Genomic DNA, 24,375 nt, shown 5'->3' on the forward strand with positions numbered 1-24,375 from the left:
CTGGTGACTTTGGACTAGACTTTCTGACTGATGGCCAAGCTCCTCAATAATACAATTAAAATTCTCAAAACAAGGAGAGATGAAGACTGCCATAACCTCTACCCCAGGAAGATGGAAATCTTTTCTTAAGTATGAGAGAGTCAAGGTACATATTCTCCATCTTAGAACAAAACTCTAGTGTTGGTGAAAAATGGCTCCTGTGGTTTTAGACTATTAGTTCTAAGCCCCTAGGAAACTTGGTATGAAGTATGTGGATAGAGAGAAATGTAAACCATAAAAAACAAGTCAAATACCTGAGCATCCATGGATTTGTCTGAAAGAATGTCACCTTTGGAGGGAAAATATCTTGTGAATCTTGCCAGATTTCTTCATCTCTCACTCCTGTTTTCCACTGGGGCCCTTTACTGGCTTTTTTTCTACCCACTCCTTCTGCCCCACAGGATTGAATGCTTAAGGATCTTCCTTGCTTCCTTAATTCCTCATTACCTAAGATCTTGCCATGGCCTTGCTCTTAGCAATACCACGCTTAGACCTACTGAATCAGGATCACATTTTATCAAGATCCCCAAGTCACTCATATGTGTATTAAAGTTTGAGAAACACTGGCCTGAGACATAATTTAGTTCCCCTTTGCTTCATGGTGCCCATTAAATTGCACATTAAGAAGTTTGTGGTTAATTCAGAAAACAATGGGGAGCCATGGAAAATTTTTGAGCAGCAGGCTAAAAGAGCACATGCCTGAAATTTTTTCTTCTTGCTGACGAATGACTTATTGCACTAAGGTTTCTAAATTACCTTGGCTTGTGAGAGAATTTGAGTAGCAGCTGAGAACTTTATATTAGAGCAAATATCATGCACCATTTTAAAAAATTAACTGACTTAGAATCTTATAATTGAGAACAGAATAGAGCTACAAGTTATGTGTTCCAGTTAAGACAACATCTACCCTCCTGCCAGCGGAAATATCTTCACAGTAGTGTTAATCATTTTCAAGTGCAACCTGAAGAGGTCATAATAGTTATTTTTTTCTGACATGCTTGTGATTTAGTCTTATGAGTCATCCTTTTAGCAAAACAGAAACTGGATCCAGAGTCATGGAATTATACAGAAATAGCTTATGGTTCAGCTCCCCACATCTTTCACTCTGCTTTGACTTTGTTTTGAAAAGTAAACTCTCCTAACTTTATGATTTTTGACCCCAGAAACCACCAACCCTAGATCTACGCCATTTGACCTTTTTTCCAACGAACTAGCCACTTGGTTCAGCAAAGAAAAGCCAAACCAACCAACAGCAAACACTAATAGATGGTAGGCAGAAATAATACTTATGAGCAATTTGGAGAATAAGAAACAAAAGGTGAAAATTTAAAGCCTCAAAAGACAAAGAGGGATAAGGACATTCCCAACACAGTCAAAAGTCAGGAGCAGTAGAAATAGTATAAGCCAAAATTCTGAGCCTCCCTAATGTAAAATTAGCAGCTATAATTTGTTGCCTAAGTACAAGACACTTAATATATGTTTTCCCTAATTCCCTAACAACCCAGCAAGGTAGGCATCATTATTTGCTCTTCAAAGATGAGCACACTGAGAACCAGAGTTTACATAACTTGCCCAGCATTCTAGACATACCAAGGGCAGAATCAGGATATTGTCCCAGGCTTGACTGCCTTTGAAGTCCATGACTTGCCCACTCTACCACAGCATCTCCTATGAGGACAGCGTTTCCTTCCATTTTTCTAGCTGCTAAGAGTTATCTCACTGTGAAGAAGAAGAGTTCCTGGACTCTTTAAACCAGCATTTCCTGGACTGTGCTCAATGGAACACCAGTTCTGAGAGATTATCTGTAAGAAAGGGATTCTAGGGCCAGGTAAGTTAGGAAATGGAGTACTTAGAGGATCCCAATGCACATTTAAGAAGGCCATGTGAACTTATTTGACCTTGTCATATTTGTTCTACCTATGTTTAGAATTTTAAAAGACACTACAGGAAGTCTTTGAGTACCTATGTCTAGGTGCTTAATAACAAAACAAACAAAAAACCTTAAGTATTATGGGAAAACCATGGAGCATTACCCTAAGAGCCAGATAAAGGACTCAACACATTTGTGAAGGACATTCAAGCTAATAACTAACTCCTGAATTCCTCCCTCTCCCTTCTCTTCACTTCCTGAATCCATTTAGACTCTAGATTCTGATCTTTCCATGCCCTTCAAATCTGACCTCTTCAACAGGGATAAAGTATCCCTGTTTCCATTGCTTTGTTTCAGAACCTTCATTTCCACATTTCATCTTTCATACTTCATTTTTCCAATCAACTTCATTTCCCACACTTCATCTAGGAATCTTTCTAGAAAATTAAATCTTAAAGAACAAATTTTCTTGTGCCAAATTTTATTTTAACACCTCTACTATCTCTCTGCTGCTTACTAGAGGAAATTCAAACCTTTTAATTGGCACTTGAAAACATCACACTATGGTTCCAGCATATATCTTGATACTCTCCAATCAAGCTGAGCTCAACATTGTTCCCAATACATTCCAGGTCCTTCATGATTCCTTAGTGCACGGTGTTCCCTGCCCAGAATGTACTTTCCTCCCTTCTTTGCATAGCAAACCCCATTCTTCCTTCACACTCAGTTTAATTATCACATCCTTATTAACACCTTTTTCAGCTCTCTGAAGCAAGTTTGCTGCTTTCTTTTTATGCTCTTACAGAGTTTTTCCTTTCTCTATAGGTTTAGGAGGTAGTTTTTAATTTAATTGCTTTCTTATTTCTCATCCTCACTAGACTGTAAACTGCTTGAAAGTAAGAATTCTATCTTATTTATTTTTGCAGTCTTGTTTTTAATAGGTGTTTATTATACGTGGCAAAAATTGAGGGCTTGCAACGGAGCACTCCAGATATAAAGATATAGCTACAGTGGCTGCTTGTTTTCTCTCTCATTTTGAAGTTAAGCTTCATCATACTCTAAATCTCTTAGCTTTTCATGACTTTCCAAGTTTCACAATTATTTCTTTAGGACTCTTGCCTGAAGTGTGACAGTCCATCATAGCATTTCTTTGATCATCTAGAGCCTCTTGAACCAGGCTTATCATTTCTTGCACAAGTGTTATGATCTAAACCTTGTTTTTCATGTAGAGGAGAAGCTTTTCCTTTTGAAAGGCATTCAAGCTATTTCCCAAGAACTTGAAAGTCAGTTAGTCACGCATAGCTTCCCGCATAGTGATGCCTTTCTCTTTTGCTTATCTCAGAGATCTTTGGCAAGATAGCATACTGTATGTGTAAAACAGCAGTTCTCAAAGTGTGCCTGGAGCAGCATCAGCAACATCACTTGGGAAATGAGAAAAATGCAGATTCTCTGATCCCACCTCTGACCTACAGAATCAAAAACTCTAGAAATGGGCCTCTGTAAGCTGTGTTTCAACCAGCCCTCCAGGTGAGTCTAATGCATACTAACGTTTGAGAATCACTGCTATACAAGCTTGGGCTTTGAAGTCAGACTACCTGGATTCAAAGTTCTCATTCTGCCTCCTGACACCTCTTGTGCCCCATCTCACGTCCTCTCGGCCTGCATTGTAACTCCTGCCATTGCTGTGATAACTATCTTGACCACACTTTGCCTCAGCTGCACTCATCTCTTGGTTTCTGCTCTGTCATCCCCACATGGGACACCTGTAGGAATCTGTTCAACATTCTATGCATGTGCAAACCTGAAAGTGCCACTTGTGGGGCAACCTTTAATCACTGGGAAGATGACAGCTTGTTATTAAATCGTCCCTTCAGGACAATTTTGTGGCTTCTTCTCCTCAGCTCCTCAGAGAGTCCCAAGTGAGCTGAGGCCCTGTGGGCCTCTCAGTGACCATGTTAGTTACACAATGTGGACTGGCTTTCCCTGCTTCCCTCTCTCACTCTTCCAAGTCCTGTTCTTTGGGGTCACTTTCCAAAATAAGCTATTCGGCAGGAAAGCCTTTATTTCAGGCTCTACTTTTAGGGGATCCCAGGCTAAGAGATCAGGCAAATTCCTTCACTTCTCCAAACAAGCTTCAGCTTCCTAAGCTGAATAAGCATAGTAACTGCATTTACCTTACAAGCTTTTTCAGAGTAGTACATGTGATAACTCAGGTAAAATGCTTAGAACAGCACCTAGAACAAACTAAGTATCCACAAAAGTTAGGGTTACTATTATTCCCTTCTTTTAATTTTGCATAACAATTTTGTCTCCATCTGTGGCACCATTTTTATTTCTTATAGAAAGAAATCCTGAAGTTTCTAGAAACTGTCTTTTTATTCTGGGGAAGATATCAGCTTTGAGAGCAAATTCCATCTTTTCTTCTTTGTTTCTCAGTGGAGCTAAAGTTGAAATGGGAAGATCGTTATTTTTGGAGTTGGAAAGAATTGAGTTCAAATCTTGGATGTTCATAGTAGTTGTATGAATTTCTGAAACTGTCACCTTTTCTGCTTTATCTGTAGACTTGAGATAATCTTACCTACCTTTCAAGGTTGTCATGAGCAGTAAGTAAGATAATGCATGTAAAGGATCAGGTACATAATAGATGCTCAATAAACTCTGGTTCTTTCCTCTACTTAAATATGCCTTTTTCTCCACATTTTTGTTGTCATTACCCTTGTCCAAGACATTATCACCTCCTCGCCTCTTGCTGGACTTTCACAGAGCTTTTTGGTTTCTTTTCTCACTATAATCTTTCTAGCCTTTAATCCATACTGTATACCCCTACAAACCCTTCTAGAAACATCACTGCATTTTTATGGCCTTTGATAATCTAGTCACAACCTACCTATGCAATCTTATTTTTCATTACTTCAAATTCTCTTTTTCATACATTCTCCATTTCCTATCATACTAGATACCCAAATTTTGTATGCTTACTCCTCCCTGCCCATTCTCACACTCGTCCTAGACACTTTCATTTCCGACCATTCTTTTCTCAAGTTCCCTCCTCTGGAATGTTCCTCCCTTTCCCTCTAACATATTTTCATTTCCCAGTTGCTACCATCTCCAACTACAACTCTGGTCTCTTCCTCCTCTAACTCGTTCTGCATTTGACCTCAGTAACACACAATTGGGTGTCTAAGAGTCCACACTTAAGGCCCATCCTCCCAGGGCTCAGTGGCAGGGCATTGGGACAGCATTGAGGAACAATGAAAGGAGGTCATGTAAATGTGGGGAAGATAGAGCAACTTATCTTCAATGTCATTTCGATTTCACACAGCCCTTCAGTCTAACAGCAGGATTTGAAATATGAAGTGACTGCTCACCAAACAAAAACCTCCTAAGGAAAGCTGCCCAGGATGAAGAACTTTCCAGCTATTGCTCTCATTTCATTCCTGCTCATCTCAGAATCAGTTCTAAAAACTGTGCAACCGTCTATATTCATTTAACTTGAGGAGAAGCTAAAGCCACACTTTTCTGCTGTCCTGTGTAGAGGGAAAAAAGTTAAGATGCACAATTTCATGGCTCTCTCTCCACACTCGTGCAGGGTCGGTGGGTCTGAGTGCCACCCAAGGTACAAATGATTTGTTCACAGGGTAAGAACTATGGCAACTTAGTGTTTCTTGGTAGTCCTTCATGGACACTTTGTTTTGGTGGTGGGTTGAATGCATGTCTCAGGGAGATAACTTATGATTGCTGAAATCTTAACGCCAAATATTTATAATTCATGGCCATTTATTTATAATTTACCATCTTCCTTCTTCCAAAAGTAATTTCAAATATCTTGCAATAAAAATGAATATATACTCCTACATGGAGTTTAAAATAAATAAGAAAAGTACATCAAACGTCACAAAGAGGAAGGTCTCAAATCTTTAAGGACTTCACTGAGAGAATAAAAGCTTCCCTCATGATCATCATAAAAATCATTGCCACTTTTGGGATCTTGGCTGACTCCCAACCTCAATCAGATGATCTCTCCATAGATGACTCCTTCACCCAGCTCATCTGGGAAGTTAGTGGGAACAAGATAAAGAAGTAGAGAATTAAACCAAGGATGAGCTTTTAACAGTAATTAAGTACTGAGTTAACTCCATGCTCCTGATAGTCAAACTAAGAAAGAAAAAAAGGGGAAAACAAAGTTAGATATAACTCTAATTCTAATAAAAGGAAAAAATACTTGATCTTCAGAAGAGATGACTTGCTTTCTGATGTTGAGTTTTGGAAAAATTAATCATAACAATAAATGTTGTGAAGCCAAATCATGAGAAATCTCTTGAATAGCAGCTCTTCAGAGGATACTTTTGACCATTTCTCATATGAACCCACAATTTAAAAAATTATACTAAATTGGAGTTCAATAAAAGCATTTCTATAGGGAGATGTCTAGTCAGGGACATCTTGGTAGTATAGCAGTCCCCTTTATCTGCAGTTTTGCCTTCCAGAGTTTCAGTTACCTGTGCTCAACCATGGTCCAAAAGCAGATGATCCTCTGATTCTGATGCTACGTCAGAAGGTCAATAGCAGCCTAACGCTATGCCTCAATGCCAATGTCATTCACCTCACTTCATCTCATCACACTGGGATTTTATCATCTCATGTCATTACAAGAGCAGGAGTGAGTACAGTACAACAAGATATTTTGAGAGAGACCACATTCACATAACTTTTATTACAGTATATTGTTATACTTGTTCTATTTTATTATTAGTTATTGTTGTTAATCTCTTATTGTGCCTAACATTAATTAAACTTTACCATTGGTATGCATATATAGGAAAAAACATAATATATATAGGGTTCAGTACTATCCCTAGTTTCAGCCATCTACTGGGGGTCTTGGAACATATTCCCTGTGGATAAGTACATTCAGAGTTGTTTTTAGCGTATGGAAAATCAGGATGATAGCCTTTGAACAGTTTGTTTGTGAGGGAAGGGCAGGTTGATGGGAGTAGGATGCATCAAATTGGCAGTCTGATAGTCAGTGATTGAGGAAATCATCTACGGGTAGCGAAGAATTTGTCTCCATGGACTAGCAAAAAAAATTATACACAACCGAGCCCTAAAACTACCTAGGATCAACAGTAAGGCAAATCCACTTGAGGAGTGGATTTTCTCCTGAAACCTGCAAGGTGCTCCTTTGGGACAATTTTCTCTCTGGTGTTTATGTTCACTTTATATATATTTTATCTATATAAGAAAGGAAGTGGGGGTTGGAGGGTGGTCATGCAGTGAAATTTTGCCCCAGATCCACACCCTTGTGGAGATGATTCTGAGCACTTAAAAGCTTAAACCATTGGATTCCCAAGGACCCACTTTAATCCACTTTGTAAAATTTGAGTCTGGCTTTTAGAGGCAATTTGTCAATGCCAAAATTTCCTATAGGTTCTTACAGACTTTCAGAGGGGAAACAGCTTAGTTGGGGTATTCTCAACCTGAAAGTTTTCCAGCTCAGCCAACAGCAGAGCACTAACAATGGAGAGTGTTAAGGAAAGCAGTGTTGTGTGACGGAAAAAAAACAAAGTATTTGGAGTCAAGACTTGTTGTAACTACTTCTATTATTCTGGGTAAATCATGTTACCATTTTGGACTCAATTTCCTCAACATTAAAGAAAAAGGCTTGAATTATATCACCTGTAAGTCCTAGCTGTATTATGACATGATTATTTGTAAATTATGGATATGAGTGTGGTGTGTGTTGGGAGTGGATGAGAGTATGTTTGTGTGTGATTGTGTTACTCCACTATGTAATATCCTAAAGTGGCTCTTGGGGTAAAAATCCACCTCTTTAGACTTGACTTATAAAACTCTTCATAATCAGAACATGATTTATGTCTCCATCTCATTTCTTACCACTTACCTTTTATATACATACTATATGTATACCATATATGTATACTATCTATACTATATATATACACACATATACATGTACATATATAAGTATATGTGTATACTATATATGTATACCATATATATACTTTATACCATACTTTATAGCATGTATGCTATACATATTTCATATACATACTAAATGTCTGATTACCCCAAGCTATGATGTCTCCAGCCTGTAGCCCCTCACACATGCTGCTCCTCTGTCTGGCATGATCTCCATCCTTCTCCTGGCTCTTACCTACCCATACTTCAACTCCCAAATAATTATAAAAGCAATAATAACAGTTGCAATAGTATACTAGTAATAGTTTAAAAGTAATATTAATAACAGAAATAATAGTATCAGCTATATCTTTGCAGAGCTTACTATGTCCAGCAATTATGCCAAGAACTTTACACACATCATCTCATTTAATCTTCACCTCAAACTTATGAGTTAGCATTATTATTCCCAGTTTAAAGATGAAGAAACAGAGGCTCAAAAAAGTGACTTACTCAAAGTTATTTCCTCCTGAAAGGACTTCCTGATCTGATCTCTCAAATCTCCATGAGCTGCTCATCTTATGGACTCTCATAGCACCAATAATAGCAATTAACACACAGATTATGACACTCATAATGCTCCATGAAGGAGTCTTGCTTACTATTATATTCTCAGTGCCTGGTATAGTACTTGGTTCATCATATGTGCTTAACAAATACCTATTGAATCGATAAATGAATAAACTCAGGGCTCTCCTTACAAAAAATTGTGAATTAGACCTAATTAGGTATCAGTGCGTCTAATTCCCTATTCTTTTGCCCATTCTCCCTTTGCTCCTCTGTTCCTAGTTACTTAGTGAATACTCAGCAGGTTTCGCTGCTCAGCATGTGAACCCTCTTCAAGACTCAGTGGGAGCTAGGGTCCTATCTCTCATTACAGAAGCCAAAAGGCTTACAAAAATGTTACTTGGACCATGGATGGACACTGGTTGCCATTGTAGATACACGATATGGAGCTGCTCCTGGCTCAGCTGCTTTCTGAGTCATAATAATCTAGGTAATATTACTTCCTGATATGTGGATGGCAGTCAGAAAGACTCACATGTAGAAGCCTCCCACATGTTCCAAATTGTCCCCTTGTCTCCCCCCAATGAAAAGGACAATATGAAAACATGAAGATGCTGCTCACCTTGCCTCTAGAGTGGTCCTAGGTGCTAGCCACCCATTCCACTTGGCAGAAATGCCGCGTAGATCAACATGAGTTGTGAGCTGGCTACAATGAATTTCTCAGTAAAGGAATAAAATAACACGAGAAAGTTTGTCGTCCTTTGGCATACTCTTTCTGGTTAAGTTCTTTCTTGCAATTGGATTGCAGCCAGATCCTTATTTTTCCAAAACCCAGAGATCCCACGATTTGATGGGATGATCCTCCCCATTAGTCATCAGAGGCCCCAATTAACTGTGCAGTCTGCCACAGTCAAAAGGAAAGTTGGCAATCTCTGATGAAAGCTAAAACTTCACTTAAACATTTTCTCTTTCAGAAATATAAGTGCAACACAAAAAGGTCTTCCAGTTATAGTTTCAGAATCCTCAGTTTATAAGGCATCATTTCCTTGTGTATGTAGACTCATTCACTTAGGGTTCTACCATAGCAACTCATTCATATTACGAAATTGAAATAAAAAAGGAATTTCATAAATAAGAAGCTGTAGTATAATAGGAAATGCTGGGTGGGATATGAGGTCCTAGATGTTGTTCCTCAGTATGTTGTGGATCTGATAGTTCCTTAGGAATGTCCTGGCCCCTACCGTTAGTTAGCATCTGTTTCCAGATGGAACTGGGTTAAAAGGGTCTAGGGAAATCTCTGAAAGGCAACTTTTTTTTTTCAAATGTAGTCTGAGAAGCATGGAAGGAAGAAAGTCAGTTGCATTTCATGTTTTGGTGGTCACCAGCAGGGCCTTCTTAACAGCATCTGAAGCTCTAGGCAGCCCAAGTCTGTGGTATGTGGGAATGGACCTAATTTTCCATTCCCCAGGGCAGCTCTGAGTACAAGTCAACCTGAATGAGAGAGTGCTTTGGCCAACTGCCTAAAGTGAGAAAAACACCGCCTCTGTGATATTAAACTTTCCAACTCAAACACGGGAATAAAGAGCCTAAACAGAATTCCCTAAAACAGAATTCAGAGCTGCTCTTGATCATGTGGACCTGAGCTACCACCAATAGTCTTCATGTGGCTAATACTGCTGGTGTTCATCAATATTCATGTTCTTTTCTTCATGGGCACAGAGTCACAGTTTTCGGTCTCTTTTGTGGATAGATGTGGCCATATAATTGAGTTCTGGCCAAAGAAATGTGAGTAGAAGTGATAGGTACCACTTCCAGTCTTGGCCTGTGATAGACCTTCCACACATGATTCTTATTCTCTTTCTCCATCTACTGACTAAATGGAATCAACTATGAGGCCCTACAGGAAGGTGGATCAACAAGACTGAAGGGCCTTTGGTGTCAGACTGTATGGAACAAAAGCCCCACTGGCCTTCACTGGACTGTGATGTGGGCAAGAAAGAAACTCCTATTGTTTCTGTGCCCACTGAAATTTTGCATTGTTTGCTACATTATTTAGCCCATTCAACTAATCATGCTTGGAAACAATCATGCTTGTTCTCACAGCTTTTGCCATTTGATGTGATTTTTCATTAGTCAGGCATCATTGAAATCGTCTGTTTCTCTGAATCTTAACTTTCCTGGTTCCAGGGAGTCTGAACTTAAGAGATCTATGACCATCAGCCAATGAGCCAATATCATACTCTCTTCCAAAGTTCATGTATGGATAAATAATGAAAGACAGGATCTGGACTAAATAGAGGAAGGTAAGAAATTAGGTCAAGTTTCACCAAAGTGACCCATCATCAGGCCAACTTCATGAGCATATGCCTGGTTTAATATTTGGCTGTTGCCAGCTCAAAATTCTTAATACTTTTTGAACAAGGGGCCTCACCATTTCATTTTGCACTGGGCCCTGCAAATCATTTAGCCAGTTCTGATCATCATACTCAAGAGAAATGAGGAGTTGCCCTTTGGCCCCTCTTGGATTTTTACTTCCCTGATGACTGGCCCCAAAACTCTCTGGACTATAGAAATATGGGCTCAAAGACTAGACCCAGCCACCAGGTGTATATATACACAACCTTATCTCATATCTATCTGCAACATGTACAGCTCTCTAAACTCTAACCTCCCTTACTCTTTGGAAGGTGCTGGATGGGTAGAGGGAGGTGATGGTGACATATTCCAATGCGGGTCTCCAGGATAAAAATGGAAGGCCTCCTTTATAAAAACTGGCAAGAAGGTATACCACCATTTTAAGGGCTTTCTGTTTTTTGCTTTGCCTTGATATAACTTTCTCCCCATCTTTAATGTTTGAGTTATGTCCTATTCTTATGATGCTCCTGGTCTCTGATTCATGGCCTAAAGACTATCCTGATTTCTCATTACTGATTAGCAACCTCAATTACCTGCCACCTCAAATGTTTCAGATTCTCTTCTCTGTGCCAATGCACTTATCCATCCTCAGCTGGCTCCTCATAGATCTCCCACTGAACCTTCTAACCTGCCTTTATTCTGGTCCTAGAATTTGCCCTCCAGTTCAAGTTTGATGATCAGTTCTTGGTACAGGTTTTTGAATCAAGTCACACCTCAATTCTGCCATCACTACCAGAGGTATCCCTCCTTTTTTAAAATGGCTTTAACCAGTGGTGGCTGGGAAATGTTTAACCAGCTCTTTGTGAGGAAGGGAGACAAAAGCCTGATTTGTAGTATTTGATGATTTCTATGGTGTAAATACTCCCACCATAACAAATTTCAAGCCAGCAATGTGATGTCACTGAACTCACAGCTGGGAAGAGATGTGTGCAACTGATTCAACTTTCATAAGCCTGTGTGAGGCAGCTCCAGCACACCACTGGCTTAAAGTTTAATTTGCCTCTTTCTGAAGAGCAATTGCATCACGAGTCACCCAGTTGCTCAAGCCAAAACCTTCCTGTCTTCCAAAGTTCCTCTGAGGATGAACGATTCATTTTATATAAGATAAAGTCAGGACTATACATAAGAATCAAACTTGATGGTGAGGGCTATGTTTGACTTCTTTTTTTCCCTTATCCTTACATTAATTGCTCACTAAATCATATATAGCTTACTTCATTAACAGCTGATAAATTCACATTGTTTTCTCCATTTCTCCTGACACTTCCATTTTTTTGCTACCTTATTTTTTCACCTGTATTGCTTACTTGATACTTCTGTCTCCAGTCTTTCCCTCTTCTAATTCCTTCTCTATATTACTTTTTAAAAATGCAATGTGATCGTATCATAACCTCGGTTAAAATCTTTTAACAGTATCTCATTGTCTGTAGGAAAAAGTCATACATAGACTTTGGTGACGTGGTTCAACTTCACAACTTCACAGCTTCATCTGTCATCTTCCCATCTCTTATACTATACTCTAGCTAAGCTGAGATACTTGAAGTCTCCCCACAATGTTGTATTCCTTCTTGCATGTGAGCCTTTGCATATTGCCTTCCTCTGCGTAGAATATTCTCTCCTGCTTTCTTCGCACTGCTAACTCCCATACATTTTCAGGTGGTCCTTTAGATACTGCCTCCTCCAAGAAATGTCCCTGACATCCTCCAGTATGGTTTTATGTTTTCATTCCTCCTCTGATCTCAGAGCACCTTGTTAGCCACACTAATGACACTTATAGTTATCAGGGTTTCATCAGGAAACAGATGGCATACTTCAACTGGGCAATATGAGGAGAGTTTAATAAAATAAAGGTATAGGCAGCATTTGGAGGAACCAACAAGGATAGTATAGTGCCCTGGTGTTAGCAGCATCAGAAGTTGTTACCATCCTAAGTCTGATGAAGCAAAGGGAAAGAGCAGTTAGTACAACTCAGAGAGAGTACCTGATGGAGGTACTTCACCTTATGAAGGCTGTAGCCTGTGGTAGAGTGAGCCACAACAACTCCACAAGGAATAAGCCTGGGAAAAACATACCCCAACCTCACATTTCTTTGCCTTCCAACCTATTGCCAATGACCCCAGTTGACTAAATTCAACCAGAAGCCATAGAACAAATAGAGGAAGACATAATTCACATATGTAATCCATAAAGGTGAGCCTATTAGGTGACAGAACAGGGTTGACAGAAGTAGAGTGTCGATCCGGAGGGACGAGCACAAGGTATTCAGCACATCCAGTGTCCACCTGTTGTATGCTACTTTATTTGACAAATGGTATTCCTAGTTCATAAAAGTGTCCTACATTATATATACGATTGTCTCCATTTTACAAGGGAGAAAACAGGCTCGGCTACCGAGGCTAGCTAACAGGTGGCAGGGCAAGGATTCAAATCCAGTTCTGCCTGGGTCTGAAGTCTGAGCTCTTTCTAGTTTCCCATACTACCATTATTGTTGTAATATTTTGTCTCATTCACTAGACTGTGGCCTACTTGGGTACAAAATTAACATTTCATTTATCTTTATATCACCAGTGCCTTGTGCAGGGGATTGCCCATAGTAGATATAGTAGATAACAGATATTTGTGGAATTGATTAACAAAATTAACAGAACGATTTAGTAGTTTAATTTATGTGAGTGAGCATTGGGTAATGGGAACATGCCAAGGGACGTTAGTGAATTATATCTGGCACTAAGGCATCTCCCTGCAATTGTCCTTTATAAATAATTGCCATCCTCTTAGCATCATAGGGGGAAAGAAAGTTTATCTGGTCTCTTAAGCATAATGGAGTGTAACAAAAACTGACAATACGTGGGTTCTTCGTATGCTGATCATCCTCCATCTTCTCCCTGACTTGGCTGATGGCTGGGGATAACAAACAATGGAGCTTGCTCGCCCTAGTCCTTCCTCTGTGACTTTTCTTCTGAACTGCCATGCCCCTTTCTAATGGTTCATTTCTCTTTCCATTTCACTTAACTCAGCCTTTATCTATCTGTCCAACACTGACTCTCTAACTACCAGTTAGGATGGCTGGGATCTTTTTCAACTTTCAAAGGAAGCTGCCTGCTCTGAATGTATGATACTAGAGAGCGGGTTTTGGTAAGCCCTTAAGAACAGTTGTTTATGTTCTTCTTTCAAAGGTTGCCAAGTAATAAATAGCTGTTTGAAAGTGAAGGGTAAAGTGGTATTTCATCACCCTGTTCTCTGCTGTTCTTGTGATGGCTGAAATCATAAAACATTGTATTTCAACCTTTGTAGGGAGATCTTGTCAGCCTGGGGTTACTGAGTGGGCAGAGACACTTGCTTCCCTACTCAGTACCCAGGGCACTACTCAATCCCAGCCCAGTTGGAACTCTGCTCGTTGAACCTTTGAAACTCTGAGGCTGATTGAAGCTTCTGAGCCAACAAAAGAGGCAAAGGGCCTTTGTACTTCAGCAAAGAAATGTTCCAGTTCTTTTGCACTTTCCTAATGAAGGCTGGCCCAGTGTCCCTGGTGCACAGAGGGGTGTTGTAGGGAATAAAGGCAACTCAACTCTTTGGGGTCATGCCTCTCTTCCCAGGGACTTTTATGGATGGCCTTCCAGCCATTGAGGAGTTTGCTACTCATTCAGATTTCATAGCTTTGGATCTGGGTGAGAGAAAAAAAAGAGCTATCTTGTATATTGCTGAATTGCATCAAATATTCCAGTGTATAAACTCTCACACATGCCTTGTCCCATTTATATTAGTCCCCACTTAGCTCCACTCATTTAGGTCACCTGGCCAGACTTGCAGAGATTTTAGTTGGTCATCCCAAATTTAATTTGTAAATTACAGCGCTAGGAAGGTGTAAGTTATTTACTATTGTTGTTTTTGTTGGACGAAGTTAAAGTGCTTCATAGTATAGATTTTGACATTAATTCTAGTACCATGTAATGCCTCCAGTAAGCTGAGTGAAGAGTCTTCCCTCATGACAGAAGTTTATGATACAAGATTTTAAAAAGCCCAGGACCCAAATTCCAAATTCCAAATTCCATTGTGACCTATTGTGTTATATATCTGGATATGGAAATTGAGGTAAGTAGAATTGCAAACAGCTGGCCTGAAAAGAGCTTTAGAATTTGATCCACAATTCTCAAATTTGGAAGCTAGAGTAATTATTGAACATGAGTAACTGTGTAAGATGATAAGTATCCTACTGGTCATCAACTAGAAATCTCCAAATCTCTGAACCCATTAGATTAATTATTGTACAGCATCTAAGTTTATGATGAAAGAATACAATGTAAAAGATGGTTCTGATACCATTTAGAAGCATTTGGCCCTAATCAGACTCCAATTTTAGATCTAGTCCTACCTGAAGTTTTCTATAATTTATTACATCAGAAGACTCAAAGAGTTATTTTTATGCAGAGAAAATTGGACTCAAGTAAAAGTTATTTTCATCACTTCATCTAGCTACAAAGCTGAGCACAGAACTATGACTATTCAAACACGTTGAAGATACAACAGAGAATGAATAGCAATGAAAGACAGTCTTGACTTGCTGCCAAGGTAAGCAAAATGGGAGAAATGACTCTCATGATTGGAGGGGAAAGTAAGGAAGCAATTTCTTTTCATAATATTTACACACTCTGTTTAGTTAGGTATTTTAAGGTTTGGTGTCAACTGAGATATTGATTATACCTTAGTAGCATGTAGCTTATCCCAGCAATGAACTGTGTTTATCATCAATTATATAACTGACTTCAAGGAATATGGTATTCCAGTGAGAAAAAGAAAGAAATAGATTTATGGCCAGGCCAGGGAATGTGGATTTGAGCAAACATACATAAAATCTAGATTTAGGCTATTGGTCTATATCCATTTAAGTGATGCTTTCCTTCCTTTGGGATAAAACAAAACTACATTAGCATTGAAGAGGGAATCATTAGCATTGAGGAGAGAAAATTTAGGGGAAAACAATACTTTGTGTTTAAAAGTGAAGCAAAAGAAAATTTACCATGACAAAGGAGAGCTCATAAGTCAGTTAACTATATTGAGTTCTTTAAAAAAGCAAAGGACTCTATTTGGTTCAAGGAAAAACTTTAACTTCTTCTCAACTCTCAATTACTTCTGGACAGATTAAATAGATTTTAGCTTATCTAGTTCCCTTTAATATACTGCTGCTGAGAAGCAGTCTGCAAATAAGTCAAAGAAACCTCGAATTAAATTCAAACCATGTAGTTTACAGCCATGTGACCTTGAACAAATCACAATCTCTCTAAACTTCAACTTCCCCATCCATTAAATAGTGTAAATAATGGCTATTTTAGGGTTGGTGTGAGGGGTAAATACAAAAAGATAAAACGCAATAAATAGCAGTTTTTATTTTCTGACTAACAGATTGTTGTCTAAGACTCAGCACTTTCAGTACATTTCCATTGTCTCTGGAAGTGACTGGAAGGAAGCTATTTTCTTATTCATTTAGTTACTCTTGCTACCCAGAGACCAAACAACTTAGAAAAAAATTATCTCTTCTCAAGATGGGAGTTTGCACTAGTCCAAGATATATTTACTTCCCAGAAAAGGGAAAAGGTCGGAAAGGGGTTGGAACAAGTAATTTTCAGGCTCCCATGAGCTAGAACCTTATTGTGCTTGCACTCTGGCAAATTCTCATGATTTCAGAAACAGGTGTATATAAATATATTATTATGCAAACAAAAATGGCAGTATGGGTGTTTGGGGGTGTTGTGTATGTGAAAAGTGTCGCTTCATGAGCATGGACATTTTTACTTTGTTTTAAATTCTTATTATTGAGCATCCACTATGTGTTCAACACCATTTTAGGTGCTTTGTATATGCCATTTTATTTAATTCTCACCATTCTCCTACAGAAAAAGTATTATCCTCATGTTACGGTTGAGAGAACTAAGAGAGGTTAACCTAGATTCAGGAGCAATGTCTACACTAAAAAGCCAGTTAGGACTCTTCTGCAATAATCTAGTTCAGAGGAATTACTAGTCTGCGGGAATGGAGAGAAGTAACTCCCTTGGGAAGATTCTACAATGTTATTGTTTTTGCCCAAAATGGGCATATTACAGAAATTAATTAATTCAGTTAAACAGCAACTAAATGTGCAAACATGTTCCTTTTTTTTTTTTTTTTTTGGAGGAAGATTAGCCCTCAGCTAACTACTGCCAGTCCTCCTCTTTTTGCTGAGGAAGCCTGGCTCTGAGCTAACATCCGTGCCCATCTTCCTCTAGTTTACACGTGGGACGCCTACCACAGCATGGCTGCCAAGCAGTGCCATGTCCGCACCTGGGATCCGAACCAGCGAACCCCGGGCCGCCGAGAAGCGGAACGCGCGAACTTAACCGCTGCGCCACCGGGCCGGCCCCGCAAACATGTTCTTATGACTCTTTTGGATCATATCTTGTACTTTCCCTTTAAAAAAATGTGATTTATAGGTAAATTAAATGCACTTGAATTCAGAGATAACGTTCAAATCCCCAACTAGTTTTTATTTTAAAGATCTTTAGACAGTGAGATTAAGAAACCTCCTGTGTGAAGTGTTCAGCAATCCTGTCTGCCAGGACCTTCTGTTGGAAATTTGATGGATAAAACTGAGCTTTTGGTTAGGGAGCATTATGATGGCCCTGAAGGGATTACCATCATGTCAATAATTTACCTTTTTGTGAACCTACCAAACGAAAATAACCAATATAATCATGTTTTATTTAGCTGTTTCTTTTATACTGCCTCTCCCTTCTCTATAATAAACCATATGTTCATGCAGCTGTAAAATAAAGGAATATCTTCAAAATATATTTTTATGAACTCCAATTTGAATAAATGCATGACTTGTCTGCAACCAGAGTGAGCAGTTACATATTTGGTGACTAAAAATATTTCCTCCACTAACTTGATGCTAAAGTCTTATATTTTACCTTCAGAGAGACCTCCAGCATGAAAATGTTAATTACTCTAGCTCAGGATTTTCAAACTTGACACTCCAATTGACATTTTGGATGAGATAATTCTTTGTTGTGGGGAGCTTTCCTGTGTATTCTAGGACGTTTAGCAGCATCTCTGGCCTCTTCCTACTAAATGCCAGTGGCCATTGCCCTCCCTTTTTCCTAATTATGATAATAAAAAATGTCTCTAGACATTGCCAAATGACCCCTGAGGAGGCAAAATTGCCTCTAATTGAGAACCACAGCCCAATAGACAAAATTATGTTACTTCACTTTCAGTCATAGACAAAATGATTTTGTTTGTTCTGTCCACATGGACAAAAATCTGTAAGAATAAGCTTCAATAGATATTTGTCATCATTATTATTAATAAAAATAAATTTACCCTTGCTAAAAAAAAAGCAATATATGTTTGTTGCAGATGAAAGCATAAAATACAGTTAAAACTATCAGAAAAGAATAATCACTCTTATTTCCATGTTACAGAGACAACTAGCATTATTATTCATTAATCTTCTTGAACAAACTCTTCAAAATGAAAATATACTGTATATATTGCTTAGTAACTTGATTATTTTTAAAGTAATAATATACGACAAATAACTATCCACCCACAGCATAATTTTAATAGAATAGCATTCCACTGTATGGCTTTACAATTGGTGAGTCATCCATTCGTTTAGTAAATACAGCGAACCTCTATGTATCAGGCACTGTGCTAGATGCTAGGGATAAAACTGCAAAAAAGATAGATGGACAAGAAAATGCCCTCCTGAAGTTTGAGAGACAAACAAAGCAAGTAAATGAAGTAAGAGAGAACAGGAAATGGGCTTCTCTCTAGGAAGACAGGCCTTGGCAGCTAGGGGAGGTGGATCAAGACAGATGAGGATAGAAAAGTGAAGAGTAGCTAATGCTGAAGACAAACTGTTGTCCTATTGATATGTTTCCCTCCATGTATTTATCATTATATTGCTTAATAAACGATTGAAGAATTTAGATTTGTACATAAACTTGAACATCTCCAATCATCCCTACCCCTGGTTTGGTAAGCTTTCTGCTACTGTTCCTCCCTCCCAATTCCTCAAGATGTGCAGATAAATGTTTGACATCTTGTAGCTGTGTTCTTAACAGGTCTGGATATATGCAGAGAGACCCTCTGATCCTATTGAAAGCACCTAATAGGTGAAAAATATGATTCAAAACATATTTGAACTCAAATAAATATGGAATTCTAGACTAAAAGTCTTCTTGTATTATAGTGTTTCTTCTAAGTGTAACATAGCCCTGAATAGTGTCAATATCCCTGACAGGATGGTAATTACTTTTCTTGCCAACTGGTCTCTTGAATGAAAGAGCCTTAGAAGATGGAGTTCAATTAGACTCTTGTCATTCCCCCTAAAAACCTGCAGAACCCAGAGTTGTGGGAATGGTAAGCCAACCTTTCCCAAATAGGTCACTAGGAGTGATGGGAGTCAGGTAATCAGGTCCCTTCCTGTTTCTATTTCTTGGTTCCTGGACTCATGTATTTTACCAATTAAAGACACAGCACTATATAACAGTCATTGATTTAGAGCATACACCGGATTCTTGGAGGAGTCCCATCCTTGTTGAGTATCAGTTCCAAGCTGGCACCATAACAGGTAGCTGTATCACTCTTTCAGGCAGGAAGCTCCAGGGTGGTACAGTATAAGACAGGACTAGTTTATCCCATTGTCATGTGCCCATTGCTGCATCTCTTTTGTTTTAAAATAAGTCTGTTAGTCTATACAACGTTATTTGATCAGGGGATCAAACAGTGTATAAGCCTGCAAATAGTGGTGCTGGCTAAGAACCTACAGATAGGCAAGGAAAGACAAACTCATGCCAAGAATAAAAGTCAACTCCCATCAAAATGAAATTCATCACTCCTATTCAACATTGTACGGTAAGTCCTAGCCAACACAATATGGCAAGAAAAAGAAATAAAGGCATTCATATGAGGATGGAAGAAATAAAACTATTTGCAGAAGACATGCTTATCTATGTAGAAAGTCCTAAAGAATCTACAAAAAACCCTCTGAGAACCAAGAAGTGAATTTAGAAAGGCCATAGAATGAATATATAATGCTTAGTTTACGGCACTTACAGAACAAGGGGACCAAAATACGTTTAAAAATTAAATACAAACAAAATATAATAACATTAACAAATTAGCAGCATCAGTTTGATGTGACATGTTCTTTTATCTTTGTTTTATCACGAATACATGAGCCACTATAACATCTTATGTTGTTTTGAGATAAGCATGCCTATTATTACCTTTACCTTGTTCCATGTGATAACTCAAATTCTTCTTCCACTTTTTCTATTTATTTATATAGCCTTCTGAAATCAATCTGCATTTTAATTGGCTTCAATGCTTCATTTATTTGTTAACTCTTGATGAGTAAGAACAAATAAAAGCAATACAACTTGGACTCCACACAATCATAATCACAATTACAAATGTAAACTTTGGCACTGAAATGTGGTGGCAGTACTCAGTTATACGTTATCTCCAAAATGATCCAAAATATGATTATATTAATTAATTTTTAAATTTTTGGTTTGGGTTGCTTTTATTTTGGTGAGGAAGGATTGGCCCTGAGCTAACATCTGTGCCAATCTTCCTTTATTTTGTATGTAGGATGCCACCAAAGCATGGCCTGATGTGTGGTGCATAGGTCCACACCCAGGATCTGAACCCGCAAACCCCGAGCCACCAAACGGAGCATGTGAACTTCACCACTATGCCACCGAGCTAGTCCCCATGATTATATTAATTAATTTTTGAAGATTTTTCAAAAAAATTGACCAAAAAAATCACATAGGGACCTTCTATAATAATACGTCTGTGGACTATAGAGGTTAATGACTCAGTTTTGAGAAACATTGGTAAACACCACTCATTTAGCAATACACCCTATAAAGTCTGGTAGTACCTCTCATATTGTGTCCTATACATTAGAGCTAGGAAATTTTCAAGCTTTTATGGTACAGAGACTAGGCTCAGTGAGGGTTTATTTCTTATTTCCTAACACATAGTGGGTTCTCATCTGATATTTGTGGATTAAATTGTACCTAAACTCCTCTGCAGTAACAGAATGCCTTTGACCTATATAAAATTCTAAGCTTCAAATTTTATTTAGGAGGAGCTCAAATTAGTATCTCCTGGATACTAAGCATTGAATGTTTTTATGTACAGCATGGGAGCATGAGCTTTATCTCATTTGCTCCTATCATAGCCCTATATAGAAGGTTATGTTGTTATTCCCACTTATGACACTTAGGAAAGCACCAAAGCCCTAAGGTTTAGAGAGGGTCAACAATTTGCCTAACATCACCTGGCTACTATGCAGCAGAGCTGGAGTTTGAACTCAGGCAGATGGCTTTGAAACAGAGCACTAAACACCCATATTCTAGTGCTCAGTGAAACCTGGAAACTTCATGGATAGCCTTAGTGACATTTGCCTCTTAAGTTGCTTGGAATGCCTGTTAGATAAACATAAGTGAGGAAACCTCATCTTCGGTCCATGAAGATCCCTAAGGAAATGATCTTATTTCTCAATGGGGTTTATAGGTTTATTTGTACACTGGAGTTTTTCTTTTTTAATGATTTGATTTGAGCAGCTGTGGCATGCTACTAATGTCCCAGGAGCACTAATGTACTTATGTTAGGAGATTGACTTTTTATGGTAAAGAAAGACATGACTCTGATTTTCTTTGATAATCAAAACTTACCACTCCCCCTTAAAATAAACAAGGAAAGGAACTGCTTCTCCTCCATTCCCTACATTAACCCAGATGGAACTGAAGGGGCTTCATGAGCCACCTGGCTCTAATTAGACAGTGCACTGTGCGGATATGCTGGTGGCAGCATTGCTGAGGGGAATTAGCTTTAATGGAGAGAACCTTAGATTTGGAGTCAGGAATTCTGGTTTTTCTCTGGTCTCTGTCACTTACTAACCTCTCACTCTATGTTTTCCTTTTATCAAAATAAAAGAATATCTCCTTTGCTACCTCACTTTTACTTCTACTTTGTAGGTCAAATAATAGATCCTTTGGAGTTGTTTCAAAAAGCACAAACCACTGCAGAATGCAAAAGATTCTTTTGTTGCTATTATTATAGTACCGTAGAATTTAAACCATTCTTTGTTCTTCCCCCCAACTCCTATGGTTATACGGTAATTAACATTCTTTCTCATTTGTGACTACTTGACTGGACCAAAGATGGAAAGCATGGCATTCTGAAGCTCTAATTTTGGAGTCCAGTATCTCTGTATCACCTCCCTCAACCATATAAGTCCTCTATCATGCAAATTAGAGTTCGCCTTTAGAATTTGCAAACTTCCCCTCCTCTTTCTATTTCTCTCAGGTTTTAGAAGTTGAAATACTCAGGCATGTTTGCAGGAAGTCAGAGTTATTATTGATTCCATATTGGGCTGAGGATTCCAAAACAGTTCGAATGAGAGAAAAATAATCTACATAGAGCTTGTAATTAGCCAGCTGTAGCTAGGGCTAACCGCTTCTATTAGGGGAAACTTCAGCTGGATTAAATAATAGCAATGTGCAGTTCCCTGAATCTGGCACCAGTTTGGAAATGTAGTGACTGCACAGAGTTTGCTTTTATAAAGATATTTGTGGTCATCCTCCTCATTTCATGGCCAAATATTTGGAAATTTGGACATGGAGTATGTTCCTGAAAACACTCCAACTGTCCATTAGGTTTTGTAATACACCCAGGGTCATACAAGCAGTAAGGAACAGAACCTGAATTCGACCCAGGAGACTGACTCCAGAGCCCATGCCCTAAATCAGGAGTCGGGAAATTACAGCCCGAAAGCCAAATCTGGCCCTGCCACTTGTTTTTGTAAACAAACTTGTATTGAAACACACACACACATACACATAAACACATTAATCATAGTCTTAAAACTCAGGGATAACTTTATTGATTATTGCTGGGTATATCCATAGTCTTCCAATTCTTTCCTTTTTTTTTGAGGAGAAAGAGAAGAGATGATGAACGGCCGATTTGAGACAACTACCACTCAAAGGATTTATAAGAAGGAAATGTTCTACATTACTCAAGAAGAACAGAACATGAGTTCATTACACCCATTGCATCTTTTAGATAGGGCTAAACTCTCAGATTTTGAATGCTGTCTTTGATAAGCATAGCTAGCTGTACTGTTGTCATAGCTCAAGACTCAAGTACTGATTTATGCCTTGACCCTAAGTAACATTCTGAAAATGCTACTAAATTTGAGATCCTGATTTGGAAGTCAAGAATTGTATGATGTAACATAATTTTGAAGTCTAAATACCAGTTATTCTTGAAAACAAAACAAAACAAAAACACAGCTCCAAAGGCTGGCAATTAATCGTCAACATCAACATGTGTTTATTAAGCCCTGCTTTGAGAGCTATAAAATATATATTAGAACGTCTCTATTTTAAGAAGCTCACAAACTTTCTGTAATAAAGGTAAAGTTTATTCTCTTCACGAACAGGGCTCCTTGCTAGTATATATGCATTGTTTAAAGCACATTCTTCTAGGTTATTTCATTCTATGGGGACTCTGAGTCTTTCATTGCCTTTGAACTATTTTACAACACTGTAAATTGTAGATAACCGATAGCAGTACAAAAGAATTCTCCTCTATAGATATGCAAATAAATTCTGTCCAGCGGAAGTTCAAAGACTTCCCTCCTCCACTGTGGAAGCAGCCAGTTTTGTGTCCATTTGCAAATTCATTTCAACATTCCTGATCTATAATCATGTCTGTTCTTTGGATACTCTTTTGAACTGGTTATAATATCTTACCAGTTCTCTCATTTATCTAATGAGTTAAGTAAAATCTTTGACTTGTTCACTTTATATTTGTTAAAAAATTATCCTTTAACATGAACTTAGGCTTTACAGTTAGTCAGTCATAGATCCCAATCTTAGTTTGACTATTTACCAGTTCTGTAACATTAGGTAAAACGTAACTTCTCTATTAATAATACCTGCCTCCTTAAATTGTTGTGGAATTATGTGACAAGTATTCTGAAACTTAGACACTCATTTTTTTTGTTTGTTTTATGAATTAACAGAGCCAGTGTATCGAATGGCTACTGTGTAACAGCAATAAAGCAGACCCATTCAATCAACATACCCAGGAAGCACAATGAACGGGACTTCTCTTTTTTTGCACCTCTAAAGTTCCTGCCTTAAGGCTTATGATTCAACTACCTAATTAGGTCAAAATGTTTTCCAAAGCAATATAAATGAAACAGGCTTATGACTTTCAAATTCCAGCTAGGTCTATTTAATATGCAAAGGTTAATCAGCGAGTAATCTTTGCAATCATGTTTGTTCAGGAAGGCACCCATAATAGTCAATTTCATGCATTTCCTCTCTAAATAAGTTTTCCTAAAGTTCTTTCTCTAAAATGCAATTCTCATCTAGTGCACATTAACTATGAGTTCTTTTTCAGCAGATTAAGAACATAGGCTGTCCTCAAAAGATTAGTAATCCTTAGCCTTAATTCTAGCTCAAATCATGAATATAATTAAATCCTCCTACAATTAT

The 24,375-nt window shown here is 38.3% G+C and overlaps 1 long non-coding RNA gene across 3 annotated transcripts; it reads left to right on the forward strand.

Moving 5' to 3' along the window:
* Positions 1-3,272: 3,272 nt before the first annotated feature.
* On the forward strand, positions 3,273-23,304 carry LOC123279660 (uncharacterized). 3 transcript variants are annotated; one of them, XR_011495161.1, is made up of 3 exons: positions 3,273-3,436; positions 15,284-15,379; positions 22,808-23,304. It is a non-coding gene; the product is annotated as an uncharacterized lncRNA (long non-coding RNA). The 3 variants fall into 3 exon arrangements; XR_006517898.2 differs by having other exon boundaries at positions 22,805-22,940; XR_011495160.1 differs by lacking the exon at positions 22,808-23,304 and adding an exon at positions 17,071-17,626.
* The last annotated feature ends 1,071 nt before the right edge of the window (positions 23,305-24,375 follow it).

Source organism: Equus asinus, chromosome 2 (genome assembly GCF_041296235.1).
Source record: "Equus asinus isolate D_3611 breed Donkey chromosome 2, EquAss-T2T_v2, whole genome shotgun sequence".
Taxonomy (NCBI): domain Eukaryota; kingdom Metazoa; phylum Chordata; class Mammalia; order Perissodactyla; family Equidae; genus Equus; species Equus asinus.